General features: G+C 52.1%; 1 long non-coding RNA gene across 1 annotated transcript; it reads left to right on the top strand.

The window, feature by feature from the left end:
• The first annotated feature begins 496 nt into the window (after positions 1–496).
• On the top strand, positions 497–10,070 carry LOC137437133 (uncharacterized). The gene is made up of 2 exons (XR_013620910.1): positions 497–907; positions 9,715–10,070. It is a non-coding gene; the product is annotated as an uncharacterized LOC137437133 (long non-coding RNA).
• Positions 10,071–12,328: the final 2,258 nt, after the last annotated feature.

The raw sequence follows: 12,328 nt of genomic DNA, 5'->3' as shown, positions 1-12,328 counted from the left end.
GCCCTTTTTGGTCGATTAATGGTTCTTCCTTTTTCATTTCTAGGAGATCGTGCTGGATCGCAGCATCTTGGTGGGGGAGCCTTCCATAAGGGGTCCCCCCGAGGATCCAACAACACGTGTAGTGCAGGCATTTTATGCAAAAAAGAGGGTCAACCTCACACTAATTGCAACAGAAGCAAACTCAACTGATTTGTGTATCCTCAATATGTCCTGAATGAGGAAAAAAAGTGTTAAGGAATTGCATGGGTGGAAAGTTTTGAAAAATGCATAAATATGATCCTACCCAAAAACCGATTTTTAGCCCTTTCTGCTAGATTTGTCTATGCTGTATTTTTTTCCTTGAAGCAAAAAAACATCTATATAATAATAGCGTCCGCTGATTGGACAGTCGAAGGCGACAGCAAGCCGCCCGCTGATTGGACAGTCGAAGGCGACAGCAAGCCGTCCGCTGATTGGACATTCGAAAGCGACAGCAAGCCGTCCACTGAGTGGACAATCCTGAGCATGCATTTGTGCCGGTGTCATCGATCGCGGTGTACGCTATACTAACCTCATCAGGTGGGTTTTCCATAATTTCCTCCAGCTATAATAGTTAGCTAGCTATTTATTACATTATGTTACATTGTACATATTCTGCTAACTAGTTTAAACACGCCGCGCACGCCACAACTACAGTGCTCTTTTCTGAGTTATGAACCCTCTAACATCCTCTGCACATCCCTGACTAGGATCCAGTTCCAAACATGCACGTTTTCAACCGTGCGTGCATATTTTTCAACGTGCATATTTTTTTTCCACTTTCAGGAAATGGAGGCATATGAACAGTGTGTCATTTGCAAGCAGTCTGGACGGAGGAGGGTCGTCAGTATCAACACTTGGAGAGAAGGGAAGTTCATCTATCAACCAGGCCAGTAAAAAAAAGGGGAGACAATATTCATGCTGTACCTGGTGATAAGATACACAAAGACTGTCGCTGGACATACATTAATCCACAACAGATAGCCAAGGACACCAGGCAACAAGAGTCAGAAACAAGTACAAGCAGTGAGAGTCCTACACTAAGATCGACTACAGGGAGGTTCTCTTACAGTACTGATTGCCTGTTTTGTGGCACACCAGCTCAGTTTGGAAAAAAGAGAAAGAAGCCAAGTGAAGTCAGTGTTTTCCAAGTCAGGACAATTGAATTCAAGGACACGCTTTTGGCAACATGTCGTGCACGAGGTGATGACTGGTCAGAGACTGTGAAGGCACGGATTCTGCATGTGCATGACCTACATGCAGCAGATGCAGTCTACCACCAGACGTGCAGTGTGAATTTTCGCACATACAAGCAGATACCAGTAGCGTATCAGACAAACACAGAAGACTCCAAGAGGAGGAAAGCTGGTCGGCCTGTCGTTGATGAGAGGACAGCAGCATTCTTGGAGGTTGTGAAGCATATAGAAGAAAATGATGACGAGCAGATCACCATAAATGATCTAATTGACCTCATGCAGCAGAAGCTTGCACACAGTGAACATGAACCATACGGTTACACCCATATGAAGAGGAGTCTGCAAAAACACTTCGGTGAGAAGATAATATACACCGAGATCAATGGGAAACCAAACGTGGTTACCATCAGGACAACAGCCAGGGTGGTGCTGCAAGACTACTATGAGACACAGCAGAAACAAACAAACACAGAAGATCAAGAGAAGATCAAGCTTGTGCAGGCAGCTGCAAAGCTCATCGAACAAGATATCAAAGACATCGGGTTATCCTATGAGTCTTACCCAGCTCTTGATGACATAGAATCGCAAGAGGCTGGCATCAGATTTCTTCCAGATACTCCGCGTGCTCCTGGAAGAACTATTTGCCGGGACCAAAACTCAAGCCAAAGTGGCGGCAATTGGACAAGCAATGATGCAGGCAACTAGACCAAGAGTCATGTTAGCACCACTTCAGTTTGGGGTGGGCGTGCAACTATATCACCACTTTGCATCGCGGTTCCTCATTGATACTCTTCATCACCTTGGGTTTTGTTGCGCATACCAGGAGGTGCACCAGTTTGAACGAAATGCAGCCAAATTCCATGGAACAAACATTCCTGACCTATCGACAGAGTTTGTCCAATATGTAGCTGACAATGTCGACCATAACATCCGCACGCTTGATGGCCTTGGTACATTCCATGGTATAGGAATGATTGCAGCCATAACCCCTGGAATTAGATCAAGGCAGCCAATCCCCAGGATCAAGGCTACTTCCTTGGATGTGGCAATGGTTGGAAGGGTACAAGTACGGTACCACAAAGACGAAAGGCACAATTTGACGGCACTGACCTACCAGAAGCTTGTCAACCTTCAGGTCCAGAACAGCTGTGAAAATCTTGATGTCCTGTGGAAAGCATCCGTCCTCTTTGTGTCTCCCAGACCTGCATGGTCAGGTATGATGCAGTTCGTGCATTATTATGCATTATGCGTGCAACTGTTATGCTTCTGCCGATGATCGATCTGAATCCCCGTGATAGCACATGCATATTCTCGACCCTGACATTTGTTAGTGAGCATGCACGATGCCACAATGTCACCCCAATAATCACGTTTGATCAGCCACTCTGGTGGAAGGCTCTCATGATTATCAACTCTGAGCCAATGGAAAGTGATCTGAGACGAATAGTCTTGCGTTTGGGTGGCTTCCATGCAGAAGTGAGCTTCCTCGGTTGCATCGGACACTTGATGGCCTCATCTGGGCTACAAGAACTGCTGGAGTTGATCTATGCCCCAAATGCAGTAATCCACATGATGTGTGGCAAAGCTGTTGCGCGAGCAGTTCGTGCACACTCAATTGTTGATGCAGCCCTCAATGCACTGATGCTATCAAACGTGTTCGATTTCCATCTACCACAGCAATCTGGAACTCCAGACAACAGTAAGGATGGAGAGTCAGAGTCAGCTGAAGCAGCTGCAGCTGCAAGGCCACCGGATCATCAGATAACAGATGGAAGCAGAGATGCGGACTTGGAGGGAGCTTATAAGATCTATGAGAAGCTGATAAATGGGGCTATATCTGCTGAAGAAGTTTGTCAGTCTGAAGTTCTAGTGAGAATCAAAGACCGCCTTCAAAAGCACATCGAGTCCACCAAGAAGTCCTCTAGAACTTCAGCTCTCTGGGTTCAGTGCATGGACATGCTGGACATCCTACGAAAATACATCAGTGCAGAACGCACTGGAAACTGGGCCTTACATCTGCAGGCTATCCAGGACATGCTACCCTATCTGGCAGCATCAGGACACAATCTTTACACCAAATCTGCCAGGGTGTACCTTCAGCAGATGCACAACCTCAAGACTGAACACCGAGAAGTCCAACAACGTTTCGAGGAAGGGTTCCACGTGATTCGGCGAAGCGATCGCCTATGGGCAGGTCTCTCACCTGACCTGGTCATTGAGCAGGTTCTGATGAGAAGTTTAAAAACCAGTGGTGGGCTCACACGAGGGCGAGGGATGACGGAGCAACAGCGTCTGTTGTGGCTGCTATCGATGCCCGCCTGTGCAGAAGTAAACCAGGCAATGGAGGGACTCACGGGGGTCAACTACAACACTGGAGAGCAGAACAAAGACATGACCAAAGCAAGGCAATCCCGTGACTGGAAGGACACACTGACAGTTCTCAGTTATCTACAGGAGCACAATCCATTCAGCAATGACCCTAGTTTCCGGAATATTGCCACTGGGGAGAATGCCCTTTCCACCGTCAACGTTGATACAGCACAGTCCGTTGGCACTGCGATACTGAAGTCCATGGATGGACTAACACCTGCTGAGTTCACCTTCAAGAGGAAGGATCAAGCTGTCACTCTCGGCATGGTCTTCTGTAAGGATCGATGGAGATCAAATTCAAGTTGATCCACAGCTTCTCTTCCAGAGACTGGTCATAGTGGCACAGAACAGTGATGAACTCGAGTCAGCCCTCAAATATGAGCTATGTAGCTATCCCCCAGCCCTATTTGATTCCTCTCTACTGCTTCGAGAAGCAAAGAAGCCAGCCCTCGCCGACGCCATCTGGGGTCTTATCGGGCCTCATGTTCCAGCAGATAATGTAGTTGATGGCTGCCAGTATGTCTTGGATGGTGGAGCACTTCTTCAACGCATCCCATGGTCCCATGGATCTACTTATAAAGACATATGCCACCAGTATACGGAGTATGTAACGAAGAAGTATGGCAAGGCTGTAGTGGTGTTTTATGGGTATGAAAGTAACAACACAAAGGACATGACACCCCACAGACGGTCAAAAGGGAAGATTGGTGCCACTGTGACATTTACAGCCGACATGGTTGTCACAATGCAGAAGGAACAGTTCCTGGCCAACAGGCAGAACAAGCAGCAATTTCTTTCCATGTTAAGTGAAGAACTGCATAAGGCAAACTGTGAGACATACCATGCCTCAGGAGATGCTGACCTGCTGATTGTGCAGAAAGCTGTGCAGTGTGCTACCACCAACAATACTGTGCTAATGGGGGATGATACAGACCTCTTAGTCCTTCTCTGCTACCATGCAAGCCTGGACTCCCATGACCTGTTCTTTTGTTCTGAGTCAAGGAAGACAACAAAGAAGCCTCGCATTTGGAACATCAAGGCTACAAAACAACTACTTGGCCCAGACATATGTAAGCACATCTTGTTCTTACATGCAGTTCTTGGATGTGACACTACATCTCGCCTCCACGGGATCGGGAAGGGAGCTTCCCTCAAGAAATTCAAAGAAAGCGACATTCCGAGAGCAAGCCGAGGTGTTCTATGCACATTCAGCCTCTACAGATGATGTGGCAGAAGCAGGAGAGAAAGCGATGGTGATTCTCTACAATGGAACATCAACTGACACCCTGGACTCCCTCCGATATCATCGGTTCTGTGAGAAGGTGGCATCTAGCTCTACTTACGTTCAGCCACAGGTCTTACCACCAACATCAGGAGCAGCAAAGTTTCACAGCCTGCGTGTCTACTTGCAAGTACAAGAATGGAAGGGATCTACATCTGGTACATTTACATTTTACTGTGTGCCCTGATTGCTGCTATGTTTATTCTTGTATTTTAGTATTGAAGGAGCCGGGGCTCCCACGTCGATCGGAAGAATGGACGCGACAAAAAGCTAGAATTCATCTGAGTTGCTTTAATGAAATCAAACACTCAGGCACTCTGAAAAACCGTTTATCAGTCAGCAATATATATCTATTCCGCCAGGGGGTTTGCCCAGGCCCGGCGCCAGGGGGCGTGGCCCAGCGTCCTGGCTGCGGCCTGGCAAGTTGAGTGCGAGCCTGGGCGTCCTGGACGAGCCCGGCATGGTGATCGCTCCGCGTCCTTGATAGGTGCAAGGCGATTGTGAAAACTCAGCGGCAGCCGCTACACACGTCCCCCCAGAATCGACTTGCACCGGCAGGGTCAATTTGAGGGGGGTCCTGATGACCCGGCCGAAGCGACCCCTGGCGGGTCGTGGGAGGGGGTCCGGTGAGGTGGTGGGCGGTCGAGTGGGGGGCACCGTGGACGGGGGACGGCCTCGCCGCGGCGGAAGGGCCACCCGTGGTGGGTGGTCGACGTCCACGTGCGCCGGCTTGAGGCGGTCCACAGCAATCCGGTCCGACCTGCCGCCGATGTCGATGACGAACGACTTGTCGTCCCGTCGCAGCACCCGGAAGGGCCCGTCGTACGGCGGCTGGAGTGGCCACCGATGTGCGTCGTGACGCACAAAAACATACTCCGCTGTGCGGAGTGCTGGGGGGACGTAGGACTGGGGGTCACCGTGGTGGGATGTTGGCACGGGGGCAAACCGTCGGGCGGCCTCCTGGAGGTCCGAGCGCTGGTGAGCTGCGGACCAGGGACTGGTAGCGTCGGGCACAAATTCGCCCGGGACGCGTAGCACCTGGCCATAGACAAGCTCGGCGGTGGATGCCTGGAGGTCCTCCTTGGGGGCCGTGCGAAGGCCCAAAAGGACCCACGGCAGCCGGTCGGCCCACCCGACGTCTTGAAGGCCGGCCATGAGCGCGGCCTTCATGGAGCGGTGGAATCGCTCGCACAACCCGTTTGCTTGGGGGTGGTAGGCCGTAGTACGGTGGAGCTTGATCCCCAGGTTGCGGGCGACCGCGCCCCACAGCTCGGAGGTGAACTGTGGACCGCGGTCTGACGAGATGTCCGCCGGTGCGCCGAAGCGGGCGACCCAGGTGGCGATGAAAGCCTGCGCCACGTCGGCGGTGGTGGTGGAGACGAGGGGAACGGCCTCCGGCCACCTGGTGGTCCTGTCCACCATGGTGAGCAGGTGTGTGAACCCCCGTGACGGGGGGAGGGGGCCCACCAGATCCACGTTGACGTGGTCGAAACGTCGTTCGGGCACGGTGAAAGGTGCCAGCGGGGCCTGGGTGTGTCGGTGGACCTTGGCCCGTTGGCAGGCCGTGCAGGCGCTGGTCCAATCGCGGACGTCCCGACGAAGGCCGTGCCAGACGAAACGCGCCGACACCAGCTTCTGGGAAGCTTTCCGGCCCGGGTGGGAAAGGCCGTGGAGGGAGGCGAAGATGCGGCGTTGCCAGGCGACGGGCACGATGGGGCGAGGCTGGCCTTGGGAGACGTCGCAGAGCAGGACAGTGTCCGCGCAGGGGATGTCGGCCAGGCGGAGGCCCGTGTCCGCCGCCCGGAGGGCTTGCACCGTGGTGTCGGTGGTTTGGTCCGCCGCCATAAGCGCAAAATCCACGCCCAGGTGGACCGCGTTCGCGCTGGCCCGGGAAAGACAGTCGGCCACGGCGTTGTTTTTGCCGGCGACGTGCCGGATGTCCGTGGTAAACTCCGACACGGCGGAGAGGTGGCGCTGTTGGCGGGCCGACCATGGCTCCGTGACCTTGGCCATGGCGTAAACCAACGGCTTGTGGTCGACGAACGCCGTGAAAGGTCGGCCCTCCAGGAGGTGGCGGAAATGGCGGACGGCCAGGTGTAGACCGAGGAGCTCCCGGTCAAACGTGCTGTATTTGAGCTCGTTCGGCCGGAGCTGCCGGCTGAAAAAAGCGAGTGGCTGCCAAACCCCGTTCACCCATTGCTCATGTACGGCGCCCACCGCGTAGTCGGAGGCATCCGTGGTGAGGGCGATGGGAGCGTTGAGCACCGGGTGAGCGAGCAGTGTTGCGTCGGCGAGGGCCCGCTTTGAGCCTTGGAAGGCCGCATCCATTGCTGCGGACCAGGCGATGTCGTGCTTGGCCGGCATGCCCCGGAGGGCTTCGTAGAGGGGCCGCATGAGCTGAGCAGCGCGGGGCATGAAGCGGTGATAAAAATTCACCATTCCCAGGAATTCCTGCAGGGCCTTTATGGTGCGGGGACGCGGGAACGTGGTGATGGCCTCGACCTTGGTTGGCAGCGGCACGGCCCCGTTCTTGGTGATGTGATGGCCCAAAAAATCAACGGCCGTCGTGCCGAAGTGGCATTTGGCCGGGTTGACGATGAGGCCGTGCTCGCTGAGGCGCTCGAACAGTGTCCGGAGGTGGAGGAGGTGCTCGGCCCGGGACGTGCTGGCGACGAGGATGTCGTCCAGGTAAACGAAAAGGAACGGCAGGTCACGCAGCACGCCGTCCATCAAGCGCTGGAACGCCTGAGCCGCGTTCTTGAGACCAAACGGCATCCGCAAGAATTCGAATAAGCCGAACGGCGTGATGACTGCCGTTTTAGGGACGTCGGCCGCCCTGACAGGTACCTGGTGATATCCCCGTATGAGGTCAATTTTCGAAAAAATGACCCGTCCCGCCAGACGGGCGGAGAAGTCTTGGATATGCGGGATCGGGTACCTGTCGGGGGTGGTAGCGTCATTGAGACGGCGGTAGTCGCCACACGGGCGCCATCCACCCCCCGGCTTTGGCACGATGTGCAGTGGCGAGGCCCACGCGCTATCGGAGCGCCGCACGATGCCGAGGTGCTCCAACGCGTCGAATTCGGCCTTCGCTACGGCGAGCTTGGCTGGGTCGAGGCGGCGGGCCCTGGCGTAGACCGGCGGGCCCGTGGTTGGTATGTGGTGCTCGATCCCATGCCGTACTGCGACGGCCGAAAACGTCGGCCGCGTGAGGGCCGGGAACTCCGTGAGCAGGCGAGCAAACTCGTTCGCCGCCGGGACGGCGCATGCCAGCTCGGTCGGCGCGGAGCTGCTCAATGTGCATACCAGGGAGCTGAAGGTTTCAGCGTTGATTAAACGACGCCGTTGGACGTCCACCAGCAGTCCGTGTGCGCAGAGGAAGTCGGCGCCTAGCAGAGCCACGGGCACGTTGGCGGTTACAAACGTCCAAGCAAAGCGTTGGCCGCCGAAGCAGAGGGTGACGTTGCGAGGGCCGAAGGTGCGGATAGTCGAACCGTTGGCCGCAACTAAGGAGGGGCCGCAAACCGCGGATTGCCTGTCCTGGTCAGAGGCGGGTATGACGCTCAGTTGGGCGCCGGTGTCGCACAGGAAGCGCCGTCCGGACGCTTTATCCGTGATGAACAGTAAGTTGCCCGTGTGGCCGGCGCTCATGGCTGGTAATGAACGCCGGCCCGGCCGTTTCCCGGCCTGCCGAAGGTGCACGGGGGTCGGCATGTCCGGGCCTTCTGTCCGAACCTGGCATGATAGTAACACCACGCTTGGTCAGGTGGAGGCCTCGGTCGTCGTGCCGGAGGTGGTCGGCTCGGTAGAGCGGCCGCCAATGGCGTCGGCAGTTCGGCCATCGACCGTGCCGGGTGCTCGGGCGCCCTGGGTGTTGCGTCGGACGGCGGTGGGTCCCATGTCGCCGCTACGATGCGCTGTCCTGCGGCGGAGATCTTGTCGGCTTCTCTGGCAAGGGCCCGGGGATCTGTGATCGTCGTGCTTGCCAGGGCGAGGCGTACCGGGTTAGGCAGCTGACGGAAGAACAGCTCCCGGAACAGGAATGCCGGAGAGTGCTCGCCGAGCAGTGAAAGCATGTAGTCCATGCGCTCGGAAGGGCGCGTGTCGCCGAGCTCAGGCAGATCGAGCAGGCGCCGTGCGCGTTCCGCCGATGGGAGGGCGAAAGCATCAAGGAGCAGCTTCTTAATCGCGCCGTATTTGTCAGCGGCTGGCGGGCTTTCGAGGAGGCTCAGGGCGCGGGCCGCGGTAACCGACCCGAGCGCAGCTACCACATGGTGGAAGCGGGTGTCGTCGGCCGTGATGCCTCGCAGGGCGAACAGGGACTCCGCCTGTGCGAACCAAACCGCCGCGTGAGCCTCCCAGAAGGTAGGCAGTTTAAGGGCGACTGCCGTGTCCATGTCGATAGGTCACCAATGAAGGAGCCGGGGCTCCCACGTCGATCGGAAGAATGGACGCGACAAAAAGCTAGAATTCATCTGAGTTGCTTTAATGAAATCAAACACTCAGGCACTCTGAAAAACCGTTTATCAGTCAGCAATATATATCTATTCCGCCAGGGGGTTTGCCCAGGCCCGGCGCCAGGGGGCGTGGCCCAGCGTCCTGGCTGCGGCCTGGCAAGTTGAGTGCGAGCCTGGGCGTCCTGGACGAGCCCGGCATGGTGATCGCTCCGCGTCCTTGATAGGTGCAAGGCGATTGTGAAAACTCAGCGGCAGCCGCTACAGTATATTAATTTCAGTTAATATATTAAGTTCAATTACTGTGATGTTCTGTGTATCTTGTGTATTATTTTCACTACCTTCTGTATCATTGCTGCTGTGACAAAACCAAATTCCCTGTCTTATCTTACAGATGGACCTCGTCCTACAGAGTGGGGATGGCAGAAGTGTGTCGAGGGGTTTGTGCCAGTTCAGACAACCCTACCCCCTGCTCCTGAAAAGCTTCTGCGGGTCATCAAGTGCAACTGCCAGGCTGACTGCAGCACCCTGAGATGCACATGCAAAAATAACAATATCGAGTGCACTCCGGCATGTGGAAACTGCAGGGGATCCAGCTGCACTAACTCAATACAGATGCCCTGTGACGACGATGATGACATTGTGTAGTGTTATATGTATTCTGTACACATATTTAATTGGTTCAATCGTTTGATCAACAGTTGATCAGTTATGTGATGATGTGATCACAATAAATTCTCATCACTGATACTCTGTATGTGTTTTTTTTGCTTCAAGGAAAAAAATACAGCATAATCAAATCTAGCAGAAAGGGCTAAAAATCGTTTTTTGGGTAGGATCATATTTATGCATTTTTCAAAACTTTCCACCCATGCAATTCCTTAACACTTTTTTTTCCCCTCATTCAGGACATATTGAGGATACACAAATCAGTTGAGTTTGCTTCTGTTGCAATTAGTGTGAGGTCAAGTCACATTATTACTGGACTAGTGGGATGAACAGGGTCATGGAGGATTTGCGTCATAAACCCGAACATGCCGTGGTGTGGCCCATGCACGGTAAGTGGAGATCGAAGGTGATCACGGAATTCAAACATGTATCAGCCTTGATGGAGACTGGGGGGTCACGTCCCATATAAGGTGTAATCACGTGATAGTTCGAGCAACGAGTTAAGCACCATCACGTGTTCTTTTTGTACACGCTCCTTTCCCATGCCATCCCCAGGCGCTGCATACCGTCATTGCCGGGCACCGAAGGGGACCCGGCGATGACGCGCGCTGACAGGGAGTACTCGGTTTTCACTCTGGTTGTTCATTTCTTTGTTTGTTTGTTTGTTTGTTTGTTTGTTTTGTATACAAGATCAAGGCTCGTGTAAGAGCTAACATTAATGACAAAAAAAAAACCGATACATAAGAGGAAATAAAGGGAGTGGGAGACAAGATGGGGAGAGACGGGGAAGTACACAAGTACAACAGCAGAGAACAGGGACAACGGAAGATCTGTGGGAGGGAGAGGGCTTGGGGGGTCTGAGTGGTGTAGGGTGTGGGAGGTTTTCTTGTTTGTCCGGGCGATATCTCAGCCATCCTTTGAGCTAGGAAGCTGAAATTTCGGCACAATAGTCACCAAGTACTTTGTCAAAAAACGTATTTTTTTGTTTTTTGATTAATCAGTTAATTGATTAATTATTTAATTATTATCGATTTATTAAGTACTTATTTATTTTCTTTCTCTTGTGGGCAATATCTCAGGCACCTTTTGAGCTAGGAAGCTGATATTTGTATATGACAGCGACCAGGTGATTTGGCTATAAAGGATATTTTTGATTTATTGATTAATCAATTTATCGATGAATTATTTATCGATTATCCATTTATTTTTTATTTTTTTTTTTTTTTTTTTTTATTTTTTTTTTTTTTCGATTAATTAATTCATTTTCAAAAAGTTACAGCTTCGGATGAAACACTGGTGGTTTAGGTATGCCATTAACCGATTGATTAGGAAATTAACTATTTTACGATTATTATTTATTTATTTTAATCGCACAATTAACCGATCAATTATTGCACACCGCTCCCCCCCAATTATTTTTCCATGTGCAGCATGATGCATCATCGGGCACTGGAGGATATGTTATTTATTTATTTGGCATGGTGGTGGTGCACTTTGTATCTGTACTTGTTTTATTTATTTCGTCCTTTTGCCCCTCATCCCATCCCACCCCACACCTGAACTGCAGAATCGGACCTGGAGGATGATTTGCTGCTCTTAGAGGACATGCCAGGGACAAAGGAATCACTAGAGTTGGGAGAAGAATTGCTGGAATTGGAGGAAGAATTGTCCGAGATGGAGGAATCTCCTCCCTGGCTCTTCCTCGTGTCTGATGTTATTTTTGCCTTGATTGACGTTTACACAATTATTTACTGCATTAACGCGTTGAAGAAATGTATCATTCGAGGTTGGAATTCCCACAAGAAGCTGAGGAAGAAAAAGCGACACAACAGACGTCGCTATAAAGCAAAACCTCAGGAAACCCCATGATCTTCATTGCAGGACTTTGATTGGACTTTGGAATGCTTGTTGTGAGTTTAGTTTCATTAAATATTGTTACGCAACCGCGATTAACACCACAGTTGCGGATGGCCGATTGCGAGGCTTTACACTCCCGAGGCGAAAACTCAATGGCGGATTCCAAATCAACACAAAGTTAAACGCGCGGAATGGCGGACACAGCAAGCTCCGCAGCCTTATCTATTAAAATCCAACAGGAAACTGCGTTCAGATATATATAGAAAATAATATAAGGATTTATTATTGAAAAGTAATAACAGTGAAAAAAGCACGCGCCGGTAATACTAATAACTCTAATAAGCCTAAATTGGGATCCCACGCACAACAGATTTCAAACACGATACGAGGGAGATGAATACGAAAATAACACGTCTTTTAGTTTTATGCAAAGTGTATTCGCGGGTACGGCCTTATCTCGTCCTTGTCGTCTTGGTGGCCGC

This window comes from Myxine glutinosa, chromosome 11 (assembly GCF_964187855.1).
Source record: "Myxine glutinosa chromosome 11, kmMyxGlut1.1, whole genome shotgun sequence".
NCBI classification, from domain to species: Eukaryota; Metazoa; Chordata; class Myxini; order Myxiniformes; family Myxinidae; genus Myxine; species Myxine glutinosa.
The sequence above is the reverse complement of the archived record's forward strand: the minus strand, read 5'-3'. Positions and strand labels throughout refer to the sequence as shown.